At 37.6% G+C, this 25752-nt stretch overlaps 1 protein-coding gene across 25 annotated transcripts in view; it reads left to right on the top strand.

Annotated features, from left to right (window-relative positions):
- LOC149743871 (uncharacterized) overlaps positions 1-25752 on the top strand; it is a 164399-nt gene that overhangs the window by 44732 nt on the left and 93915 nt on the right. For 2 of the 25 annotated variants that reach the window (XR_016391706.1, XR_016391700.1), the window contains exon 3: positions 10313-10364. The exons of the other annotated variants lie outside the window; for them this stretch is intronic. The gene's annotated coding sequence lies outside the window, so the exon portion shown is untranslated. The remainder of the gene's footprint in view (positions 1-10312; positions 10365-25752) is intronic. 25 annotated transcript variants of the gene reach the window in all.

Raw genomic sequence — 25752 nt, 5'->3', positions numbered from 1 at the left:
GGTTCATTCTTAGCAGATTGCTTTCAAGTAGTGAATCAGGAACCCGTGCCCCCTCCACCTTGAGGTGTTGTCTTAAATGCATGACTACCTAAACTACAGCAGAAGGGAACATGGGCAATCATGCATAATATCCCCTGGCCGGGCCTGAAAGGGGTAGACCCATACCCTTTCAACAAGAATGCAAAAACTTGACCTCTGCCTGGCTCCAAGGGAGGTTAGAAAAGGTCATTGTTCTGTGTGTCCATGAAGAGGAGAATGAAATGCATCTCACTGTCTCATCCATAGCTGAAGGCAGGTAATCTGTGTGAGAGAGCAATGTTTGCAGATGGTGATACATGAAGATTGAGGAAGATGGATTTCTCAATCATTGAGGAGTACTGTTCCATCTAACTGAGTTCGGAATGGTAATAAAGTCATCCACTGAAAACTTACCAATCTAGTTTGTGTGCAAGATATTATGAATTATAGTCCGACCGTTAATTTAGCAGACCCACAAATACTTACATCTACCAAGCACCGTGCTGGCAACTGCAGCTTACCAGTACTTCTTTCCTGGGCCCTGGATAATTTCCAGTAGTTGGTATCAGGATCTAAGCTATCCACTTGATGTGGACACTAGTCCCCTTGTAGCCCTCTCACAGGAGCCTTTAACCATTCGTGGCCAAAAACAAAGGAAATGGGCAAGAGTTACTGCTCTGCTTATCAGAAAGTGTCTCCTAAAGTCTTGTCTCCTAAATCATTTTTCTGGCCCCTTTATAGTAATTCTTTCTTTATTCACATTTCTTGGCCTACTGAACGCTATAGTCAAATCCTCCCTCAATTTTCTTTTTTCTGAAGTATATAAAACTACATTTTCTTCAGCCTTTTTTTAAAAAAATGATAATTATCTTGTTTATTTGTATTTGGAAAATCTAATGAGATCACGTATTTAAAAATCACATACTATCAAAAGATAAATAGTAGTAGTAATTCCTTCTGGAATATTTTTGCCCCTCATCCAACCAATGTTAGGTCCCTTACCCCCTTTCTTAGCAACTTTTATTAATTTCTTGTGTGTCTATCAGAAGTTTTTTGTGGCAAAGGTACATGTGTATGTTTCAGAGGTTACTGTTGTCATGAATTCACAGAAGCCAGAGCCTGGAAAGCATTAAGTGGTCCTGAGCACCCCATTTCCAATGAGAGAGCATAGCAGTGCTCAAACGGCTGGGTGTCCTATAATTCAACTCAATTCTGGCACTGTCTACCTGTAGATAGCATCAGATCTCACATGTTAAGGGCTCAGTCCAGCAGGAATGCACACACACACTTCAGGTGCCAGTCACCAAGTATATGTTGTCACCTGTGCTTCTGACCCTTGTACCACAGATCAGAGGTTCCAACGAACCCCTTCTTAGCTTTAATTAATTTGCTCAAGTGACTCATAGTACTCACAGAAATATCCTATTAAGTAGATTAACCGGTGTATTATAAAATGATAAAACTCAGCAACAGCCAGATAGAAAACATGTATAGGATGAGGTATGGGGAGAAAGCATGGAGCCCACTCTCCCCAAATCTCCATGTGCTCACCAACTGGGAAGCTCCCTGAACCCTGTCCTTGGGGGTTTATGGAGGCTTCAGTACACAGGTGTGACTGAATAACTCATTGGCCATGGGCGATTGAGCTCAATCTTGAGTGGCTCTTCCCTGCCCTGAGGGCAAGGGGGTGGGACTGAAAGTTCCAACCTCTAATCACAATGTTGGCTCCACAGGCTGCCTGCTCCCATCCTTAAGTGCTTTCCAAAGATCACCTTGTTAACATAACAAAAGACACCATTATCATCTCATCACTTAGGAAATCCCAAGGGTTTTAGAAACTGGCAGAAACTGGGACAGAGACCAAAACTATAATTCTTATTACTCCTAAATCACAGTTATCTAGGTAAATGTTTGTATCACCCCAAACAGGCAGTAGTCACCAGGGAAAATAAGTTAATTGCCAGTCTTTTCTATTAATTTTTAAAAATCAGATTTAAGAAGAGAATTTTTTTAATGGCCAGTGAAAATGTCTCTTACTTTAGCTCTTGCCTTTTTCTAGTTATTATTTATTTTTTCAACTTTTAGTTTAGTTTTGAAAAGTGTCTTTAAGTTATTTTAAGGTTAGAACCGAACCTTCCAGGGTTAAAAAAATATTGCATCTCTTGAAAGAGATTATTTTAGACTTAGTGAAATGGATTTGATGCTAGAGAACATGTGACATCATACATTTGACCTTTTTGAAATGATTTACATTATATCAGCTACATTTTAAGTCCAGCAACTGTAACCAAAAAAAAAGAAAAAAAACCCCTACTAATTAAGGCAACTTTGCAGATTGATGGCATTAGATTATCAATTAAGATCTCAGTTTTAAACCAGATTTTTCCTCTAAATAGTGATCCAAAGAACACTAGTTTTACGGTCATTCTCATTAGTCAGACAGCCTTCTGATTGTTTAGTGCCTTCACTTGAAGTTTGTTAAATATTTTGAATATCACCTATGCTCCCATGGGACATCAGTGAATGTGAAGTCAACAAAAAAGAAAAAAAAGTAAGAAAAAGGATTTTGTAGTAAAATAAACTTGAGAAATCCTGGGTTCAGTAAATTTAAACATGTTTCGTGACTGGAGGACTTTTGAGATGTGGAATGAGCTATAATGTGCTCTGTGAATTTCACTGTTAAGTAGAGTTTTGTCTGAAGTGTTTTTAAACTTTATTTGGCTCTACAACCCTTTGTCAGTGGAACATTTTAAAGGACTCTGTTTCTAGCAACTTTGGAAAATGCTGTTCTGGTCTCAGTTAAGCCCTTGAAATCTTAGCATTTGGAAGGAGATCCACACACAAGCTCATCCAATTTCTGGTACAGAAATCTACCATGTATCCATGCTATAGGCTCACTCAGCTGTGGATGAGTATTTTGATAACAAAATGCTCGCTACCCATAAATCAGCTGATTCTATAGTCGGAATGCTGGTCTGTTAGGAGGTTTTAACTTAAGTGCCTTTTACTATTAGAAAATTTTAAGTTTTAAAATTTTGTCTATTGGACCTAGATCTGATCTCTGGATTAAGATAAGTCCTACTCAAGTAAAAGAATCCTTATTTTTCAAGGATGATTTGTACATGAAAAAAAAAATCCATATACTTAAAATCATCTGTAAATAGCGACTGAAGAGTAATTGAAAATACATTTGAAAATAATTTTCATTTGAAATTTATGTCAAACTATGTTATTATATAAACGAATCCAGTATATTTTCTCTTATAGCCAGTAAAATTTAGGTTAAATTTTAATTAAGCACAAGTGCTACAATTAAAAAAAAGAATTACATTCTGTTTCGAGTGATTATTTCAGCAAAACTGGTTTATGGGACAGTAAACTGTCCTTCACTGCATGTTCAATGTTAGCTCAAATTAGCTCAAACAGGCTAATTCTGGTAAAAATTCAACAGTTTTCCAAGGCCTTCTCTTAATTATTTGATACTCAATTGTTTTTTCTTTTACTTCTATTGTATCTCTTTTTTAAATTGTTAACTACACATCCTCATTTATCAATGGCTTTGTATGTTTAACCCAGCAGATCTCTGGTATTATTTACAATGGCTTCATGATATTATAGCTTTAAAATTCAGAATTTCACTTAAAAGTTGATTTGAATTTTATTTCTATTAAACGGTATTATGTTTATGTTATGAATCCATCAGTGAGTAATTTTCTGAAACAGGATGAGCAGTTTGCTGACTTAGAAGGGCTGGAATCTATAGACACCTTAAAATTAGGATGTAGATAACGAATAGTTGGATGACAAGAAACCCTGTTATATGAATACAGGAATAATAATGAGTGTTCCAAATCTTATCTTTTCTGTTCTTACTTTTCTCCAAAGGTTAGTTCTAGAGTCCTTAATTCTCCATTCAGTATTAAATGATTGACTATTTGCAGCCATCCCACCATTCTCCCCACTTCTAGGTCTGAGTTTGATAAACCTTTTGGTTTCATCCTTTATTTGTGAAGTAGTGTTCCTAGTCAAGCCAGAAGGCTGTTCCATTAAAGGTTTAGCATTTTAGTGATTTTAGTAGTAAGGGTAAGGATAAGTGGTCTTCAGCCCGTCACAGTCTTCCACCCAACCTTTCTTCATATGAATTTCCTGCAGTAGAAAAATTAGACAACCAGGCTGAATGATTGAGTCCCTGACTATGACTAGCAATGAACTACTCAGCCCTGGCTTCCTGGGCATGCCATCCTTCAAAAACAGCCTGCCAGATGGAATCTCAATCCCCTAGCTTGGCATTCAAGATACTCATACTCTAATCCACCAAAATCCACTTCCAGTAGTTCTCCCCACTTCTTTCATACAGCAAATATCCATTCACCCAACTGCATTCACTTATCTGGAGTGCAAGTTCTTTTCCTTATATTCCAATATATCCCTATTTCATCTGCCTAGGAAGTCTTTCAACTTCTTCACAGTCTTCAATCCTACATGGTCTTTACTTTCCTACCTTTACAACTTGACCTTAAGAAAATTTTTGCTTTCCAAGATCTATAAGTCAATCAATCAATAAACCATTAATAAGTTCATAGGCTGCTTCAATACAGTTCTCCTCAATACAAATATAGTTGTCAATCCTTAATAATAACAACTTATATTTGATCACATAGAAATGTATTTTAACTCACATATTTGTTATCTAAAATGATAGTATAGCACTCTTCATTTCGTTGGTTATTTTCTCACATATTTTAATGTCAGTATCACCTCTTTGAAGACTTAAAGTATATGTTGTCCATTTTTTCAGTATTTTAGTATCCTGCCCTGTTTTACACTTAGTGGGTGTTCAATAAATGACTTCGACACTTCACAGAATGGAGAAAATTTTCCCAAATCCTACAAGCGTTGACCCTCTCTGACTTTGCACATCACTTGTTAATGGCAGCTGGGTAGTTGTGTTTGATAGAAATTCAAGAAAAAATTTCTACATGTTTCAAGACCAAAGCCACAGTCATATGAAGACCTTAGCATCATGAATATATTTTTAAATATATACAATGGAGAATTGCACTTTTATGATTTTGTGATGAATCACATGTAAAACAGTCATTCACATTTTATTTATTTATTATTATTTTTAAATATCTTTATTGGAGTATAATTGCTTTACAATGGTGTGTTAGTTTCTGCTTTATAACAAAGTGAATCAGCTGTACATATACATATATCCCCACATCTCCTCCCTCTTGCATCTCCCTCCCACCCTCCCTATCCCCCCCCCTAGGTGGTCACAAAGCACTGAGCTGATCTCCCTGTGCTATGTGTCTACTTCCCACTAGCTGTCTATTTTACATTTGGTAGTGTATATATGTCCATGCCACTCTCTCTTTGTCCCAGCTTACCCTTCCCCCTTCCTATGTCCTCAAGTCCATTCTCTATGTCTGCGTCTTTATTCCTGTCCTGCCCCTAGGTTCTTCAGAACCATTTTTTCTTTCTTTCTTTCTTTTTTTTTTAGATTCCATATATATGTGTTAGCATACAGTATTTGTTTTTCTCTTTCTGACTTACTTCACTTTGTATGACAGACTCTAGGTCAATCCGCCTCACTATGAATAACTCAATTTCATTTCTCTTTACAGCTGAGTAATATTCCATTGTATATATGTGCCACATCTTTATCCATTCATCTGTCGATGGACACTTAGGTTGCTTCCATGTCCTGGCTATTGTAAATAGAGCTTCAAAGAACATTCTGGTACATGTCTCTTTTTGAATGATGATTTTCTCAGGGTATATGCCCAGCAGTGGGATTGCTGGGTCGTATGGTAGTTCTATTTTTAGTTTTTTAAGGACCCGACATACGGTTCTCCATAGTGACTGTATCAATTTACATTCCCACCAACAGTACAAGAGTGTTCCCTTTTCTCCACACCCTCTCCAGCATTTATTGTTTGTAGATTTTTTTGATGATGGCCATTCTGACCTGTGTGAGGTGATACCTCATTGCACTTTTGATTTGCATTTCTCTAATGATTAGTGATGTTGAACATCCTTTCATGGGTTTGTTGTCAATCTGTATATTTTCTTTGGAGAAATGTCTGTTTAGGGCTTCTGTCCATTTTGGGATTGGCTTGTTTGTTTTTTTGATGTTGAGCTGCATGAGCTGCTTGTATATTTTGAGATTAATCCTTTGTCAGTTTCTTCATTTGCAAATATTTTCTCCCATTCTCAGGGTTGTCTTTTCATCTTGTTTATGGTTTCCTTTGCTGTGCAAAAGCTTTTAAGTTTCATTAGGTCCCATTTGTTTATTTTTGTTTTTATTTCCATTTCTCTAGGAGGTGGGTCAAAAAGGATCTTGCTGTGATTTATGTCATAGAGTATTCTGCCTGTGTTTTCCTCTAAGAGTTTTATAGCGTCTGGTCTTACATTTAGGTCTTTAATCCATTTTGAGTTTATTTTTGTGTATGGTGTTAGGGAGTGTTCTAATTTCGTTCTTTTAAATGTAGCTGTCCAGTTTTCCCAGCACCATTATTGAAGAGGCTGTCTTTTCTCCATTGTATATTCTTGCCTCCTTTATGAAAAATAAGGTGACCATATGTGCGTGGGTTTGTCTCTGGGCTTTCTATCCTGTTCCATTGATGTATATTTCTGTCTTTGTGCCAGTACCATACTGTCTTGGTTACTGTACCTTTGTAATATAGTCTGAGGCCTGGGAGCATAATTCCTCTAGCTCTGTTTTTCTTTCTCAAGATTGCTTTTGGTATTCAGGGTCTTTTGTGTTTCCATACAAATTGTGAAATTTTTTGTTCTAATTCTGTGAAAAATGCCATTGGTAGTTGGATAGGTATTGCATTGAATCTGTAGATTGCTGTGGGTAGTATTGTCATTTTCACAATGTTGATTCTTCCAATCCAAGAACATGGTATATCTCTCCATCTGTTTGTATCATGTTTAATTTCTTTCCTCAGTGTCTTACCGTTTTCTGCATAAAGGTCTTTTGTCTCCTTAGGTAGGTTTATTCCTAGGTATTTTATTCTTTTTGTTGCAGTGGTAAATGGGAGTGTTTCCTTAATTTGTGTTTCAGATTTTTCATTATTAGTGTATAGGAATGCAAGAGATTTCTGTTCATTTATTTTGTATCCTGCTATATAACCAAATTCATTTATTAGCTCTAGTTAGTGTTCTGGTAGCATCTTTAGCATTCTGTATGTATAGTGTCATGTCATCTGCAAACAGTGACAGCTTTACTTCTTTTCCAATTTGGATTCCTTTTATTTCTTTTTCTTCTCTGATTTCTGTGGCTAGAACTTCCAAAACTATGTTGAATAATAGTGGTGAGAGTGAACAACCTTGTCTTGTTCCTCATCTTAGAGGAAATGGTTTCAGTTTTTCACCATTGAAAACGGTGTTGGCTGTGGGTTTGTCATATATGGCCTTTATTATGTTGAGGCAAGTTCCCTCTATGCCTACTTTCTGGAGGGTTTTTATCGTAAATGGGTGTTGAATTTTGTGGAAAGCTTTTCCTGCATCTATTGAGATGATCGTATGGTTTTTCTCCTTCTATTTGTTAATATGGTTTATCACATTGATTGATTTGCATATATTGAAGAATGCTTTCATTCCTGGGATAAACCCCACTTGATCATGGTGTAGGATCCTTTTAACGTGCTGTTGGATTCTGTTTGCTAGTATTTTGTTGAGGATTTTTGCATCTATGTTCATCAGTGATATTGGTTTGTAGTTTTCTTTCTTTGCGACATCTTTGTCTGGTTTTGGTATCAGGGTGATGGTGGCCTCGTAGAATGAGTTTGGGAATGTTTCTCCCTCTGCTATATTTTGGAAGAGTTTGAGAAGGGTAGGTGTTAGCTCTTGTCTAAATGTTTGCTAGAACTCGCCTGTGAAACCATCTGGTCCTGGGCTTTTGTTTGTTGGAAGATTTTTAATCACAGTCTCTATTTCAGTGTTTCTGATTGGTGTCTTTATATTTTCTATTTCTTCCTGGGTCAGTCTCAGAAGGTTGTGCATTTCTAAGAATTTGTGTGTTTCTTCCAGGTTGTCCATTTTATTGGCATAGAGTTGTTTGCAGTGATCTCTCATGATCCTTTGTATTTCTGCAGTGTCTGTTGTTACTTCTCCTTTTTCATTTCTAATTCTGTTGATTTGAGTCTTCTTCCTTTTTTTCTTAATGAGTCTGGCTAATGGTTTATCAATTTTGTTTATCTTCTCAAAGAACCAGCTTTTAGTTTTATTGATTTTTGCTCTCGTTTCCTTCATTTGTTTTTCATTTATTTCTGATCTTATTTTTATGATTTCTTTCCTTCTGCTAACTTTGGGGGTTTTTTTGTTCTTCTTTCCCTATTTGCTTTAAGTGTAAGGTTAGATTGTTTATTTGAGTTGTTTCTTCCTTGAGGTAGGCTTGTATTGCTATAAACTGCCCTCTTACAACTGCTTTTGCAGCATCCCGTAGGTTTTGTGTCATCGTGTTTTCATTGTCATTCGTTTCTAGGTATTTTTTGATTTCTTCAGTGATCTCTTGGTAATTTAGTAACATATTGTTCAGCCTCCATGTTTTTGTATTTTGTACAGTTTTTTTCCTGTAATTGATATCTAGTCTTGTAGCATTATGGTCAGAATAGGTACTTGATACGATTTTAATTTTCTTACATTTACCAGGGCTTGACTTGTGACAAGTCAATATATGATCTATCCTGGAGAATGTTCCATGAGCACTTGAGAAGAAAGTGTATTCTGTTCTTTATGGATGGAATGTTCTATAAATATCAATTAAGTCCATCTTGTTTAATGTGTCGTTTAAAGCTTGTGTTTCCTTATTTATTTTCATTTTGGATGATCTGTCCTTTGGTGAAAGTGGGGTGTTAAAGTCCCCTCCTATGATTGTGTTACTGTTGATTTCCCCTTCTATGGCTGTTAGCATTTGCCTTATGTATTGAGGTGCTCCTATTTTAGGTGCGTAAATATTTACAATTGTTATATCTTCTTGGATCGATCCCTTGATCATTATGTAGTGTCCTTCTTTGTCTCTTGTAATAGTCTTTATTTTAAAGTCATTTTGTCTGATATGAGAATTGCTATTCCAGCTTTCTTTTGATATCCATTTGCATGGAATATCTTTTTCCATCCCCTCACTTTCAGTCCGTATGTGTCCCTAGTATGTGTCTGAAGTGGTTCCTTTGTAGACAGTATATATAGGGGTCTTGTTTTTGTGTCCATTCAGCCAGTCTATGTCCTTTGGTTGGAGCATTTAATTCATTTACATTAAGGTAGTTATTGATATGTATGTTCCTATTCCCATTTTCTTAATTCTTTTGGGTTTGTTATTGGAGGTTTTTTCCTTCTCTTGTGTTTCCTATCTAGAGAATTTCCTTTAGCATTTGTAGTAAAGCTGGTTTTGTGGTGCTGAATTCTCTTAGCCTTGGCTTGTCTGTAAAGGTTTTAATTTCTCCGTGAAATCTGAATGAGATCCTTGCTGGGTAGAATTGTCTTGGTTGTAGGTTTTTCCCTTTCATCACTTTGAATATGTCTTGCCACTCCCTTCTGGCTTGCAGAGTTTCTGCTGAAAGTTCAGTTGTTAACCTTATGGGGATTCCCTTGTATGTTATTTGTTGTTTTCCCTTGCTGCTTTTAATATTTTTTCTTTGTATTTAATTTTTGATAGTTTGATTAATATGTGTCTTGGCATGTTTCTCCTTGGATATTTCCTGTATGGCACTGTCTGCGCTTCCTGGACTTGATTGCCTATTTCCTTTCCCATATAAGGGAAGTTTCCAACTGTATTCTCCTCAAATATTTTCTCAGTCCCTTTCTTTTTCTCTTCTTCTTCTGCGACCCCTATAATTCGAATGTTGGTGTGTTTAATGTTGTCCCAGAGGTCTCTGAGACTGTCCTCAATTCTTTTCATTCTTTTTTCTTTATTCTGCTCTGCAGTAGTTATTTCTACTATTTTATCTTCCAGGTCACTTTTCTGTTCTTCTGCCTCAGTTATTCTGCTATTGATTCCTTACAGAGAATTTTTAATTTCATTTATTGTGTTCTTCATCATTGTTTGTTTGCTCCTTAGTTCTTCTAGGTCCTTGTTAAACGTTTATTGTATTTTCTCCATTCTATTTCCTAGCTTTTGGCTCATGTTTACTATGATTACTCTGAGTTCTTTTTCAGGTGGACTGCCTATTTCCTCCTCATTTGTTTGGTCTGGTGGGTTTTTTCCTTGTTCCTTCATCTGCTGTGTATTTCTCTGTATTCTCATTTTGCTTAACTTACTGTGTTTGGGGTCTCCTTTTTGCAGGCTGCAGGTTCGTAGTTCCTGCTGTTTTTGGTGTCTGCCCCCAATGGCTAAGGTAGGTTCAGTGGGTTGTGTAGGCTTCCTGGTGGATGGGAGTGGTGCCTGTGTTCTGGTGGATGAGGCTGCATCTTGTCTTTCAGGTGGGCAGGACCAAATCCTGTGGTGTGTTTTGGGGTATCTGTGAGCTTATTATGATTTTAGGCAGCCTGTGTGCTAATGGGTGGAGTTATGTTCCTCTCTTGCTAGTTGTTTGGCATAGGGTTTCCAGCACTGTAGCTTGCTGGTCGTTGAGTGGAGCTGGGTGTTAGCGTTTAGATGGAGATCTCTGGGAGAGCTTTCGCCTTTTGATATTACGTGGTGCCGGGGGGGGGGGGTCTCTCGTGGACCAATGTCCTGAACTTGGCGCTCCTGCCTCAGAGGCACAGGCCTGACACCCTTCAGAGCACCAAGACCCTGTCAGCCACACAGCTGAGAACAAAAGGGAGAAAAAAAGAAAGAAAGAAAGTAAAAACTAAATAAAATAAAGTTATTAAAATAAAAAAAAATTAAAAAGTAATTTAAAAAAAGAAAGAAAGAAGAGAGCAACCAAACCAAAAAAGAAATCCACCAATGATAACAAGCCCTATAAACTATACTAAAAAGCAAAAAAAACAAAAGACGTACAGACAGAACCATAGGACAAATGGTATAAGCAAAGCTATACAGACAAAATCACAGAAAATCCACCGCCTCAATTTTGGGATGATTCATTGTCTATTCAGGTATTCCACTGATGGGATAGATTTCCCTTTTTCTTCTTTGTTCGCACAGCTCCTGGGGCTCAGCTTTGGATTTGGCCCCGCCTCTGCGTGTAGGTCACCTGAGGGCGTCTTTTCTTCACCCAGACAGTACAGGGTTAAAGGAGCAGCTGCTTCGGGGGCTCTGGCTCACTCAGGCCGGGGGGAGGGTGGGGTATGGAGTGCGGGGCGAGCCTGCCGCAGCAGAGGCCAGCGTGACGTTGCACCAGCCTGAGGCGCACCGTGCGTTCTCCCGCGGAAGTTGTCCCTGGAGTTCGGGACCCTGGCAATGGCGGGCTGCAAAAGCTCCCGGGAGGGGAAGTGTGGACAGTGGCTTGTGCTTTCACACAGGATTCTTGGTGGCTGCAGCAGCAGCCTTAGCATCTTCTGTCTGTTTCTGGGGTCCGCGCTGATAGCCACGGCTCGCGCCCATCTCTGGAGCTCGTTTCGGCAGTGCTTTATTAATCCCCTCTCCTTGTGCACCCCGAAACAGTGGTGTCTTGCCTCTTAGGCAGATCCAGACATTTTCCTGGACTCCCTCCCAGCTAGCTGTGGCACACTAGCCCCCTTCAGGCTGTGTTCACGCAGCCAACCCCAGTCCTCTACCTGGGATCTCACCTCTGAAGCCCGAGCCTCAGCTCCCAGCCCCCACCTGCCCTGGCAGGTGAGCAGAGAAGCCTCTGAGGCTGGTGAGTGCTGGTCAGCACCGATCTGTGCGGGATGCTCTCCGCTTTGCCTTTCGCACCCCTGTTGTTGTGCTCTCCTCCGTGTCTCCAAAGCTTCCCCCCACCCACTACTCCCTGTCTCTACCAGTGAAGGGGCTTCATAGTGTGTGGAAACTTTTCCTCCTTCACAGCTCCCTCCCAAAGGTGCAGGTCCCATCCCTATTCTTTTGTCTCTGTTTTTTCTTTTTTCTTTTACCCTACCCAAGTACTTGAGGAGTTTCTTGCCTTTTGGGAAGTCTGAGGTCTTCTGCCAGTGTTCAGTAGGTGTTCTGTAGTTGTTCCACATGTAGATGTATTTCTGATGTATTTGTGGAGAGGAAGGTGATCTCCACGTCTTACTCCTCTGCCATCTTGAAGGTTCATTCATATTTTAAATACTCTTCAGAGCACAATTTTTAAACTTCTATTTCTCTAAACATAATGATTTAATAATTAAGAGGTGTCAAAATATTACAGTTGGTTTTTCTTGTCATTCTGTTTGTTTGTTTGATCCCATATTGTATCTTGGAGATTTTGGGGCAACTTATATTCTGTAGCAGTATACAGTATATATGCACAATGTTTTAAAAATCTGATGTATAAATATTGAGTTTTACTGTCACCTAGATGGCAGATATGCAAAAAATAAATTCATTAAAATATTTCTAATGTCCTGGTTTTAAAATAGGGAGCACTTTCTCGATGTTCATCTCCTCACATAGTCATAAAGTTTCCTACTTTAACAAAAGTCACTTGGTTCTCTGCACGCCAATGAACTTGAATGTTAAATTTACAAGTTCATGCTAATGTGTTCTCTGCTAAATTTGGGAATTTTCTTTCTGTGTATCCATTGATATTTCACTATTTATCATGGTGGTGTAAATGCTTGGGTTAGCTTGACCTAAAGGCATCCAAATTCATGGAAATGAATGTGGAAATGGGACGATATAATTAAATATCACAATTAATGGGCTTGATGCTCCTATTTCATTCTTCACACAAACATATTAAAAGTAGATTTATTTTTTATTACGTAAGACTTGGTTCTATATATAGTTCAGCCAGAAGTAAAATTATTCCTAAATCACCCTGTCTCTCAACCTAATGCATCAGCTTCAGCCTGTACACATAATGACAGTCAGACCTTGATTGGCTTTTTTCTCTTCCAACTGGTGGTGTAGACAGCAAACAGGAACCCTGTCTGAGAAGAGTTTGTGTATAGACCCAGAGAAAAATTTTAACATGGCACTGTTGTTTATGTTATGATCAACCAAATTTATTGATCCAGTCATTTATTTATTTGTTCTTACAAAGTCCTGTATTCATCCATCCAGCACATTTCCTGAATACTTACCATGCACCAAATACTGAAACTACAGTAATAAGCAAAACAGACATAGCCCACGTAGTCCCGGATTTCATAATTTGGAAAGCACAGCTGGACTAGAGTTACCCTTAGGAAAAATACGTTCAGATATAATTAGATAATCACACAAATATGTGAAATGAATAATAAACATATGATGCTGTAAAAGCAACGAGACCCAGTATTTTCAGGAGGTCAAAGAAAGGCTTTTTTGTGTCAGTGCCATTTGAACTGAGATGGGAAGGACGCATTAACTAAACAGTGGTGGTGATGGGGAAAGTAATCACTAGCTATCTGACCTCAGACAGGTTACTTAACCAGTTTATGCATCAGTTTTCTCATCTATCAAATGACAAGGTTAATAGTACCTACTTTATAGGGTCTGGTGAGGATCTGGTAAGAGTTTAGGACTATGTTCACTACATGGGCTCTATGTAAATATTACATATTGTTGTTACATGGCATTTTTACCCATAGTTTGCTAAGCTAGAAACATACTGAAGAAAATGAAAATAATTAAATAATACTGAATGTTGATTTCAGATTTATTCAAAGTAAGATGCAAGTGATAAATAAAACTTTCCATACAAAAAGTCACAATTCAGGTAGGGAGACAACATGGAAAATGTTGAAAGCGATGAAAATGATGATGTGAACTGCTTACAATATAGGCATTATGAAATGACACCTAGGAAAACTGGAAATCAATGAAGTGTTAATTGCTATTTTTTCTGGAAAGGGAAGATGGATGCTTGCAATAAACTTAAATGAAAGATTTTTAAAAATGGTGCCCTGGGAACAGAGAGGCACAAAAGCATGCTCATAATTTTGTGGCTTGGGCTGAAGCATTTCTCAAATGTCCTTGAAAGTTTCCAAAGACAGTCTTTCCTCAGGAAAGTATTTCTCCTGTGAGTAAATAATGTTCTTGCCTAGAAATGAAATGCAGTAATATATTACATTGCAAGTGAACTGTTAGCAAGACTGGCAGCAGAAGTTCAGAAACAAATGTCGCATTGCAATCTAGAGTTTGAGGTTCTGTATCTGAACTTCCATAACTTCTAAAGGGATGCCCTTTGTATGAAATCAAAATAGTCCAGAGAAGAATTTTGACTTCTCTTTACTTAACTATTAGAAGGATTTATTTGGAATTATTATTGTGTCATGCATGTTCTGCCTTAAATTTTCTGTGGTTGAGTTGCACAATTGATAAGCTAAGGTTTCTTTCCACCATAAAAAGGCTCCTTTTAAGGAGTCCTATAATAATGACATTTAAAATACTTGCTTGCTTTTGAAGAAAGCTTCATGCTTGGGCTTTCCTGGTGGTGCAGTGGTTGAGAGTCCGCCTGCCGATGCAGGGGACACAGGGTCGTGCCCCGGTCCGGGAAGATCCCACATGCCGTGGAGCGGCTGGGCCCGTGAGCCATGGCTGCTGAGCCTGCGCATCCGGAGCCTGTGCTCCGCAACAGGAGAGGCCACAACAGTGAGAGGCCCAAGTACCGGAAAAAAAAAAGAAAGAAAGAAAGCTTCATGCTTTCCAAAGTGCTTTATAAACGCATTTCTATGAGGCAGGTGGAACATGTCCTGTCAACAGTATTTTACAGAAAAGAAAATGGAGGCTGTAAAGGAAAGCTGCTTGGTCAAGGTCATTCAGTGCGTTAGGCGAGTTTTCATCACAGGAGTACTCACAGTTGAGCAGGGAATCCAGCAGGGAAAGCTTAAGGCTTTAGTCTATCTTTACACACGTATTTTTGCATAAATGAAAAATTTACCCAAAATGAAGTGCATTAGGTACCTAGTACTGCCTTCTTGTTCCTTAGAGTCTAATGAGGGATATAGACTGAGCATATTCTATCCCAATGAAGATAACTTAGATTATTCTGAGCATGATCACTTGGGCTTCAGAATCTGAATTCCAGCTTGACCCCTAACATGAAGGAAGTTACTTAATCTTTCAGAGCCTGTTTCTCCATCCCTTAAATGGCAATTTGAATGCTCTCTTATATGTTTATTAACTCATTCACTTAACAAAGCACCTGCTAGATCTCAAGTACTCTGCTAAGAATGGTGAAGCTTTTCTAGGAAGCCAGAAGGCATCCTCCAGTGGATAGCGGAGGTCAAGAGAGGTTAGAGTTAACACTTGAATTTGACAGTGGGAGAAGATGAAAGGTTCACACGGCAAGGAAAAGAGAAAAAGACTATTATACGGGTTAAAGAGCTAGACCTGGAGATATTTGGAGTGACAAAATTTCTGAATTTTGATGTACCATACTTCCTGCCTCAGTTTCCACATCTTGGAAATGGGAATAATGATTAAACGTGTTTCACAGTATTCATTTGGTAGAGATTAAATGAGGATTAAAAAAGCATGGAAAGTGGCATAGGACAAATTTGATAAATTATTATGTATGAAAGTGTGTATAAATAAAATCAATTGCCATGACCCCTCTTCGTACCAAGTGATCACAGCACGCTTTAATTTTCTAGCTGAGTCTGGATATGGATTCGTAACTTTATTCAAACAGTGTATCAGGCACCACTTAACCTTTGGATTGGCTGGAAATTTTTGCTCCTCTGCTCTAATACAATTTAATTTTAATTTTGGTTTTTAAGGTACATGGGTATAAATAAGAAGAGTATTAAAGAAGTGTATTTCAGATTTTAAATTCAAAAATGTAGAAAAACTTTCTTTTACTATTTTTCATTTTACCTTTGGGTGCACTGATCAGCTACTTTTTCTTCTGCACCCAGGCAAAAGGGATTCTGAAGAAAACACTTTAGAATTTTGATTTCATATATAAGATAGTGGGAGCCTCTGCCTGCTTGATTTACATTTGTGCTCACCTTCCACTTTATGTGGGAGGGGGCATACGAGTAAAGGAAATTTTTATATGATTTAAAGCTATTTAATTCCTGATATTATATTTAGCCATGATAGAGTGTTATGATTTGCCTACAACATCCATCCTTCCTTTTCTTGTACCTTACCTTGTTCAGAGAGGACTTGTGCCTGTTCTGCTTTGAATTTCTCAACCAGTTCAGCTGCTAAAATCACAGGTGAAGCTTAGTTTCTGCTGATTTAATCCACCCAATCGAGATAGAGTTTCTCATTTTATTCAGCAAATATTTACTATGCCTTAAAAAAAGATTTTAAAAAAATGCATGGTCTTATTTGCTAATGCTGCTGGGAATTAATTAATTAAGTTTTAGGTTCACAGTAAAATTGAGCACAAGGTACAGAGATTTCCCACACATTCCTCTGGTGGTAATGTAATAAATTGGTACAGCCACTGTGGAAAACAGTACGGAGGTCCCTCAAAAGCTAAAACTAGAATTACCATATGATCCAGCAATCCCACTCCTGGGCATATATCCAGACAAAACTATAATTCAAAAAGATACATGCACCCCAATGTTCGCAGCATCATAGAGGCGTTATTTACGATTGCCAAGACGTGGAAACAACCTGAGTGTCCATCAACAGATCAATGGATAAAGAAGATTTTTTATATACATATTATATATATATTATATATATATATAATATATATATAATTAAAACTTATATATTTGCATACATATATATATATAAATACTACTCAGCCATAAAAAAGAATGAAATTAATTTTGCCATTTGCAGCAACATGGATGGACTTGGAGGGCATTATTCTAAGAGAAACAAGTCAGACAGAGAAAGACAAATACTGTATGATATCGCTTATATGTGGAATCTAAGAAATAAAACAAACTTGTGAATATAACAAAAGAAGCAGACTCACAGATATAGAGAACAAACTAGTAATTGCCAGTGGGGGAGGGGGGAAAGGCAATTTAAGAGTTGGAATTGGGAAGTGGGAAGTACATACTATTTGGTGTAAAGTAGGCTCCAGGATGTATTATACAACGGGGAATATAGCCAATATTTTGTAATAAATGGAAAGTAGTCTTTAAAATTGTATAGAAATACTTTCTTTTTTAAAAGAGATACTTCTTAGCTGATAGAAGCTTTAGAAGTCTACAGAGGCAGATAATTTTTAAATTGCAGCATATAACTTCTGGAGCCTGGCTGACGTTCTCATAGGAAGCCGCATGAAAATTACTTTCAAAGGCATTCATCACCTTAGCTTACAGGAGTCTGTTCCTTCAGTGTGTATTAGTCCATGGTGCATCCTTACTTTGACTTATCTGTGAGGTTCACTTCTCGCCCCCAGGAACAAAGCCTGCAGAGGGGCAACTTGTTTGGCTTGGGAGCCTGCCCAGTATGAAAAGTTTGCAGGCAAAATCAGAAAGAACAGCTGCAGGAGGAGAGATGAGGGTTGCCGACAGCTAATGAATGATTCAGAAAGCAATTTGCATGAGAGCCTTCTGCTTAGCAGGAGGCAGCATGTGCTGGGCAATGGTTTACCATCCACTGCCAAGCTGGTTTCTACACCCTGAGTCCTCATTCCATCAAAACACGTGTCCTGAGGGAACGCCCAGCCACCAGCTTCCACTTACCTGAGTTAGCATGACCTGCCATCTAGAATTTCAGAGAGCTTTTCATTTATTAACTCACATGAATCTACTTTATCCTGAGGCTCTGGATACTAGTCCCATGCAAACTGACTTAATAACAAACATTTAAGTGCAAATCCAAGGTCATCTAGATAATATTCTTTGACAGCTTATTGCATGTGAGGCACTGCACTGTGCCCTTTTTATACCATATCGGACTTCATAACAGACCTCTGAAGTGGGTGGTTAAGTTTCCTGCCAAGGGATCCATACACAAGAAACGATAATCAGAAAAGACCAAAGTATTATTTATTACTAGTGAGCTAGCCGCTGTTACTTCATTTTGGAATTCTAATTGAGGCTTTCCTTCTCTCTTTCTCTTGCCCCCAAATCACAGATGACTAGGTCATGGGACAAGCTTAAGCTAACATGCCTTATTCTGTGAATCATAAGCTGAGCTACTGGGACAGAACCATGTGACACGTTTGTCACTTTCAAATGTAATAATTCTACCCATTGCTCCATAGATGTTCTGGTTACTGACCAATAACATTAACAGTTCCTCTTCCAAGAAGAGGATGGAGGGGAAAGGCACTGGATCTCCTATGCCTCCCAAACATGTGAAGGCCAAAGCATGGTGGGAGGAGAAGCATATCTCTTTGTAATATGTTTTATTCCCTGTTTTATAGATGTGCATATGGAAGATTAGAAAGGCTGAGTAACTTGTCCATGTCATGTAGCCCATGCTTTTAACTTTTTTATTATACCACTTATCCTTCTCACCTATCAATTTGCCTTTTATACTGATGTCCTGAGAAACAGACCACTGTATGGTATAGAAATGAACAACCATAAATAAGCTGGAAATGCATTTCTATTTACATTAACTAAGATAGTCACTTGTTTCTTTTAAGCGAGGTCCTCCACCTTTTTAGGGACCTGAGTAAACTAACGATGTGCTTCCATTGATTAAACAAGAATTCTCCAATATTCCATAGAAGAATCATACATTTCTTTAAGCCCTGTGTATGCTTCTAGGGTTTAGATTCTAAATCAAATAGGTTTCTGTTTTTCATTTAAAACAACGAACACAGGATTTCACTTGTAAATGTATTAACTTTTTTTTTCTGTCTAGCAACAAGCAGTGACTATTGTTGGGTTGGTGGACATAGTAGAGATGGCCATTCAGAAAATCACAAATTTTAGGAACTCTAGCATTCATGTAGCTCAGAACTGTAAGAAGAGACCAGAGGAAGATCAACATGCTTTAAAGTATATTACAAATCAATATTGAAATAGAGCTTAACATATAATTCATCTGGAAAGAAGCTCAGAACATGATTGCCAGTTATTTAATATTCTGGTCAAAGACAATGGAAGCACTATTAAAGTATGGCATTTTGACTGCCATTGGAAAGGTCAGGTTTCAAACAGCAGTGCACTAGTTGTGCTCAAAATGCCTAAAGAATGATGAATAATTAAGTGAAGAGGAAATGGGAGCACCTGCATTCTAATCTTGTTTTGGCCACTGATGGGAATCATGTGGACTTTAAGCCCATCACACAGTCATGTACCACCTTGGTTTTCTCCCCTGTAAAATGAGGGAGTGACTATAGTTCTTTAATAATCCTTGATGATCTTTAGCGCTATGATTCTAGAAGCATCTTGATTTAATACAGTTTGAGGATTTATGTCTAAACTCTAGCAAGCAGAAAAATGTTCTTTTATTTCTAAAATGGACTTGACATTGCATTAACAGAGCAAATGAAATCTTTTGAAGATTGTTCAAAGAATCACCAACTTAAAATTCATCTCCATTGTTGGTTTTTATTGTCTGTTTAACTCTTACTAGATCTATAATAGTTTTATTTATTTTCCTTTGCACCTGGACTGGCAGCCTGTGTGGTTGGAGAAACACATCACCACTTATTTTAGATACTTTGTTATCAGAGCCAACTCTGTAATCTTTGCTCTGCCCGTGAATTATTTATTTAATTTGATGTGTTTTTTCCTGGATTCATAGAATTTCCTTTTGTCATGATTCTTCTTTCCATTTATGGGACTGTAAATACAGCTGACTAAACCTCTCTAGTGGCCGAATACATATCAGGTCTTTTGTGTGAAGGATGCTAGCTAATCTTCCCGTTCATAGGCTGACTACATTTTTATTCATTTGCTTTTTTTCTACTCACCCCTGACAGTAGTATCTGTGGAATAAATAAAATAATGATACCTACTACTTATTTAACTCAGATCAGAAAACTTGACCTTTTCCTAATTTTTTACATTTGCTAGCTTTGTGGCAATATGCACCCCTATTTTTCTCTGAATCTCAGTTCACCCTCTACATGGGAATAATTATGCCTACCATACAACGTGGTGATCATAAAAGAAATTCTACCCATCTCCTACCATATTGGGGAAAAAAATTTGGATTGACTTTGACCAGACTTGGAGGCACATGTTTGCAGTGGCCTGTTTGAAAATCCTGACTACATGGGGTACAGTGGGATACTCTGAAGGCACCTTACAGAGGTAGATAATATCTCTCCCAGGGCATCAACGCTAAAAGTGAGAAGCATTTTGATTTCTCATCAAGAAAGAAATGTTCTATGATGTTAATGGTTCTTAACTTTTGGTGATTCATTGAAATCTCCTGGGGAGCTTTTGATAATCTTAAAGCCCAGCCCGTAATTTATACCAATTAAATATGAATTTCTGGGGGTTGGACTGAGGCATTGGTATATTTTAAGGTTTGCAGAATGTAATGGTTAATTTTAAGTATCAACTCTCAACTATATCCTGAGATACACAGGTATTTTGCTAAACATTATTTCTGGGTGGGTCTGTGAGGGTGTTCCCAGATGAGATTAGCATTTGAATTGGTAGATGGAGTAAAGCAGATTTCCCTCTCCAGTGTAGGTGGACCTCATCCAATCTCTTGAGGGCGCCAAAAGAATAAAAAGTCAGAGGAAAGGAGAATTTGCTCTCTCTGCCTGAGTGTTTGATCTGATCCCCTGCCCTCTGACTGTGGCTTACGTCAGTTCTGAAAACTACACCCCTGGATTTCCTAGTTTCCAGCTTATATTTAATATACAATATATTTAATATGTTTAATATCAATTACATATGTTAAAGCAATTACATATATTACATTATATTTATTATATATCTCCTATTGGTTCTGTTTCTCTGGAGTACCCTGACTAATATGGTGCTTCCAATACACTGTAAATATTGAGAACTACTATATATGTTAAAATACTATGGCTAAGGTATTACAAAAGTGGATGCCCTGACAGTGCAGTTCTGCTTCTTAAATGGGCAACTCAATGAGGATAAGTAGCAATGTAAATTATTTTTTTCATTTTAAATGGTGGCCAGTCATATATATATAAACACTTTGGGAGGCTATAAGACACTAATTAAAAGAACTTATAGGATATAAGCAGTAAAACCACATCGACTCGCCACTCAGTAGAAGGAATTCTAGGCCCAAGATACAGAAACCTCCATACCTGAATCATTGGAAAAGATGTAGAAAAGACTCTAAAACGATTGAAATGTTCAGAGATCCCTTTTGGAGGTCATGATATCAGGACTCACTGTCCCCTGAGTCTTGTTTTGTAATACAGAGAGGGACCCACAGTTACATAGTAAATTGACACCTGAGACTTGTTTTTTTTTCAGCTAGAAGTGGAAAGGAGAAATATCTTTCACTGAAGCAGAGAGTAGAGGTATAAGTGGGGAAGACAAAGTAAAGAAAGGGAAAAGAAAATAATCCATTTAGAGAAGACTTGCTCTTGGGGCAAGCCCTGGACATATAGTCATTTATATATCCTATTTCAGGATACATTGCATGCTTTACTGTAAGTAAGCATTTAATGATTTGTCTTCCACATACTTTGCTTCATTAAAGAGATTCACTTCTGCTGGCATTTTGTTTCATGGGATCCCAGGCCCTTAGCATAGTCCCTTAGTAAAGTATTTGTGGAATGAATCAGTCAATATGTCCTCAAACTCAGTACCCTTCTCAAATCAGTTACCTGCTTTATACCATAACTGAGATTATATTATCATAGTGTTAGGACTCAAAGGGAAATACCTCGATTTTAGAAGTTGACGTCATCTGTTTTATCACCTCATCCAATGTAAGAATTCATGCTATAAAAGTACTGGTAATCTGGCCTCTGTTTGAGCACTCCTCGTATCTTGAATGCTCTACTTGGTGAGTTAAGTCATCCAGCATACGAACAGCTATAATTTCTACAAAGTACTTCCTTATAGTTGCCTTCCTGAAGCATGTCACCCATTGGTCTTAGCTTGACCTGATGGAACTACAGAGAAAAATATTTGAGTTTCAAATACCCATGTTTGCACTTCACATCTTTGTAGTCCATTATCACACAACTGAAGTCTACTTTTCTTCAGGAAAACATCTAATGTTTTTTCCTAAAAATCCTGTGAAAGTATGTCTAGGCCCTTCCCCATCTTGTTTATTGATGTTTGTACTTGCTTTTGTTTTCTAAAATACTCCCAAAAAGGCAATGCTCAGAACTGGATCTAGTGCTTCTGACATGGTCCTTTTGAGACAGAATGAGACAACATATGCAAAAAAGGAAATCTATATTTCTATTAAGTATAATTATCTAATTCTTATAAAATCTGCATGTGTTTGTTTCAAAAATAAAAATACAGAATAGTATAAATATACAATATTTTATATAATAGAATATAGATATAGAGTAGTATGGAAAAAAACCCCTGAAGTCATTCAAAATAACCCATTACCCAAAGAAAAGTACTTTCAGATCCATTCATGTCTGCTTTTTATCTCCCTATATTGTGTGTATGTTCATTTGTGTGAACATCACACAAACATACTAATATATACACATAGTTTAACCTAAATAAAAACATAATGTTTTAAACCCGTTTTAAAATTTAATGTAAGCATTGGACATTATTACATAGTTATAAATTTAATTCTGCATCAAAGTTTGCAAACTCTTGGCTGACTAGTTAAATTCAGCCCGTAGACATTTTATTTCCCACCCCCCAGTCCCACCCCCGGGCCTGCACAACATCTGAAAAGCCTAGGCGTGTTGCAGCTTCTCCTGAAAAGTGGACAGTCTGGTGATACTTGGTGTGCAGCCTTACCTGGATGTGGGGGAAGTTGAAGCGCAGGTACATCTGATGCCCTGGGAGGTGTTCTCCAACGAGAGCTTCATCGTCAGCGTTTCCTATTTGATGCAAACAGCCTGCAAGAACAGCCCCTCCTGGGTGAATTTGTGTTGCCGGAACACGATCGTTTTAATAGCTGTAGCTCTAGGCAGTGGTTGTACCACCATTCATTTCATAAATCCCCTTTCGGTAGACCTTAATGTTGGTTCCTTGTTTCTCCTATTATAAATAGTGTTGCAGCAAATATCTTTTTCACCCAGTTGCTTGATAGTCTTATGATGAGCTCCCAGACTAGATGTGGAATTGTGTGGCCAAAGTAGACTTCAAGGTCTCAGAACTTGTTTTAGTCTTTTAAACATCATGAGAACCACAAAAACAGCCTTTAATTTTCACTTGCACTCTGTTAAGCAAACACGTGACCACTCTATATGTAAAAACAATTTTAAAAAATAGAGTTGTTCAAAAATACATAGTAATTAAATTAATATTTTATGGTAGAAAAATTATAAAATACAGAAAAATGTAAAGGAAAAATATAAATACACTTGCAGAACTCTGATATAAATATTATCTTTTCCATTTTTGCATTTTCCCACTTATATATGCATATATATTTATATAAAAATATATTTACATGTATTTTATACATACATTATTTAATAAGGATAAGATATACTGTTTATATAATTTTTATTTTCACCTTTTCACCTGATGTTATCATGACAATTTCCCACATGATCTAATATTCCTCATTTAGAAAATTTAAAAATTATTTAATATTTCAACATATGATATCACTTATTTAAACAATGCCCTATTGTTGGAAACAAATTATTTCCAAGTTTTTCTTTTTTACAAATATTCCAATTAATGCCATGGTACCTAGATTTCTGTGAAATCCTTAGAATAAATTTCTACACGTGTACTCACTAGGTCAAATATCCAACTCGTGCAATTTTTTAAAAATCTATATTCAGACCTTTACATTCACAACTATATTAAGTATATTGATTTCATTTGTTTTGCTCTTTTGTTTTCACCCTGTTGATAGACAGATAGAGAGAGGGAGGCATTTCTTTTAATTTAATACGTCTCTCATTGATCTTGTTGCCTCATGTGTCTGCCTCTTCTAAATATTTTTGCACAGTTTTGGCGTTAACTGGGTGTTTTGCCAAAAAGTCAGTTCAGTGTTCCTCAGATAGTTGTTCAATACTGCCCGCCTCTTCAGGTGCTGAAAAAGGAAATTCTAATGATTTGTTAACACTTGTTAATATAGATAAGATTAAGGCCCCAATTTTCTTACGAAAGCTTACTACTTGGGGCTGGTTTCACAGAAATTTCATAACATTATATGCAGTCAAGTTGCACTGATATTCCATATGAGGAAACAAAATCTGTGAAAGGATTTAAATATGAAAATAATTATGTAAATGATAAGTTTATTTATTATTAAGTATAATTAGTAGTTGTCAAGCAGATCCTTTTCTCCCAAAGAGCCACGAATCTTTCAAAATGAATGCTTGCAATTAATAATATTTAGATAGGGGAAGAATGAGTTTTTCTCAGCTTTTCCATCATAGCCTAGATACTGCCAGGCAAACAACTTGATAGAATCAGTGGAAGCTTAAACAGGTGATAATCTCCTCTTGCTCTGCAATTTATCACTAAATGGCTTTTCTGTGGACTGCAATCATTGAAAGGTAATTGTAGCCTTCTGCTATATTTACCATTAGAAAATTTCTTTTTACGTGGAGCGTGCTGTTCTAATAAGCAGTGGGTTTTTCACAAACTTGTTTATCATTCACAATGATTAGGTTCCCCCTTATTTGAACTGGTGCATAAAGTGCCACTTATGGGTTTTTTTATTTTTTAATTTAATTTTATTATTTTATACAGCAGGTTCTCATTAGTTATCCATTTTATACATATTAGTGTATATACGTCAATCCGAATCTCCCAATTCATCCCACCACCACCCTCCCCTCGCCACTTTCCCCCCTTGGTGTCCATACATTTGTTCTCTACATCTGTGTTCTCTACATCATGTTTTTAAATGATTTTTTCTCTCTGCCTTTCCTGTTAGTGTAACCGGAGGTGGGGTCTAGCTGCTCGCCGCTCAAAAGCAAGTAAAGAGGCAAGGTTGGTGGAAAGGAAAGTTTACTTTGTTTTGGGTGCCGGCGACCAGGGGGTGTGGGAGGGAGGACGCCTGTCCGAAGGCCAACTCCCCGCACCCACCCAATGAGGGGGCAAGAGCTTTTATAGACGGAGGGAGGGGGGCTACACGCAGAAACAGCACAGTCAGCTCTGACCGTCATCTTGAAATTGGTCATCGGTGGTCTGACCAGTGTCATCTTGATTGTTTTAAGTACAGTTAGTCTTCAGTCCCAGGGTCGGTTTGTTCTCATTTCTTTGAGGCCAGTTCTCAGAATTGTGAATTGTGGCAGCTTATGTCATGCCTACAGTCTGGTCATCATGTACTTAACTTCTTCACCTAGTGGGGTTTCACACAGCTCACAGGATATGGCTCAGAATATTATCTATAGCCATTGAGGAGGAACTAAAGGTCCTTAACTTTGCTTACTGATAAATTATTATTGTTTTGTCCTGTTTGACTGCTTTTATTTTTTGCTTCTGCATTTTCTCACTTCTCTGATTAAACTTAATTTTGGGCTAAAGTTTTTCCACAGACAAAAAGCAGGCAGAGGACATGGTTAGGGGAAAGGATCATAGGGTCCTGCTCTGTCTCATTAGGAGTCTCATTTAGGTGCATAGTTAATGTCTGCATCGCTTGGCCTCTGCTAGAAGAGGAGTGAGGTGCACAGGACGCCCACGGCCTGCTCAGAAAGCCTACAAACATTGGAAAGGGATGGCGGTATCTGCCACACTGTCAACCTGTTCTACTCGGTGTGCTACCGTTGTTAT

The sequence above is a fragment of the Delphinapterus leucas genome, unplaced genomic scaffold (genome assembly GCF_059928025.1).
Source record: "Delphinapterus leucas isolate spDelLeu-1000000601 "Yukka" unplaced genomic scaffold, BTC_Dleu_Yukka2 spDelLeu_asBTCV2_sq62, whole genome shotgun sequence".
Taxonomy (NCBI): Eukaryota; Metazoa; Chordata; class Mammalia; order Artiodactyla; family Monodontidae; genus Delphinapterus; species Delphinapterus leucas.
This window is presented reverse-complemented; position numbering and strand designations above follow the sequence as displayed.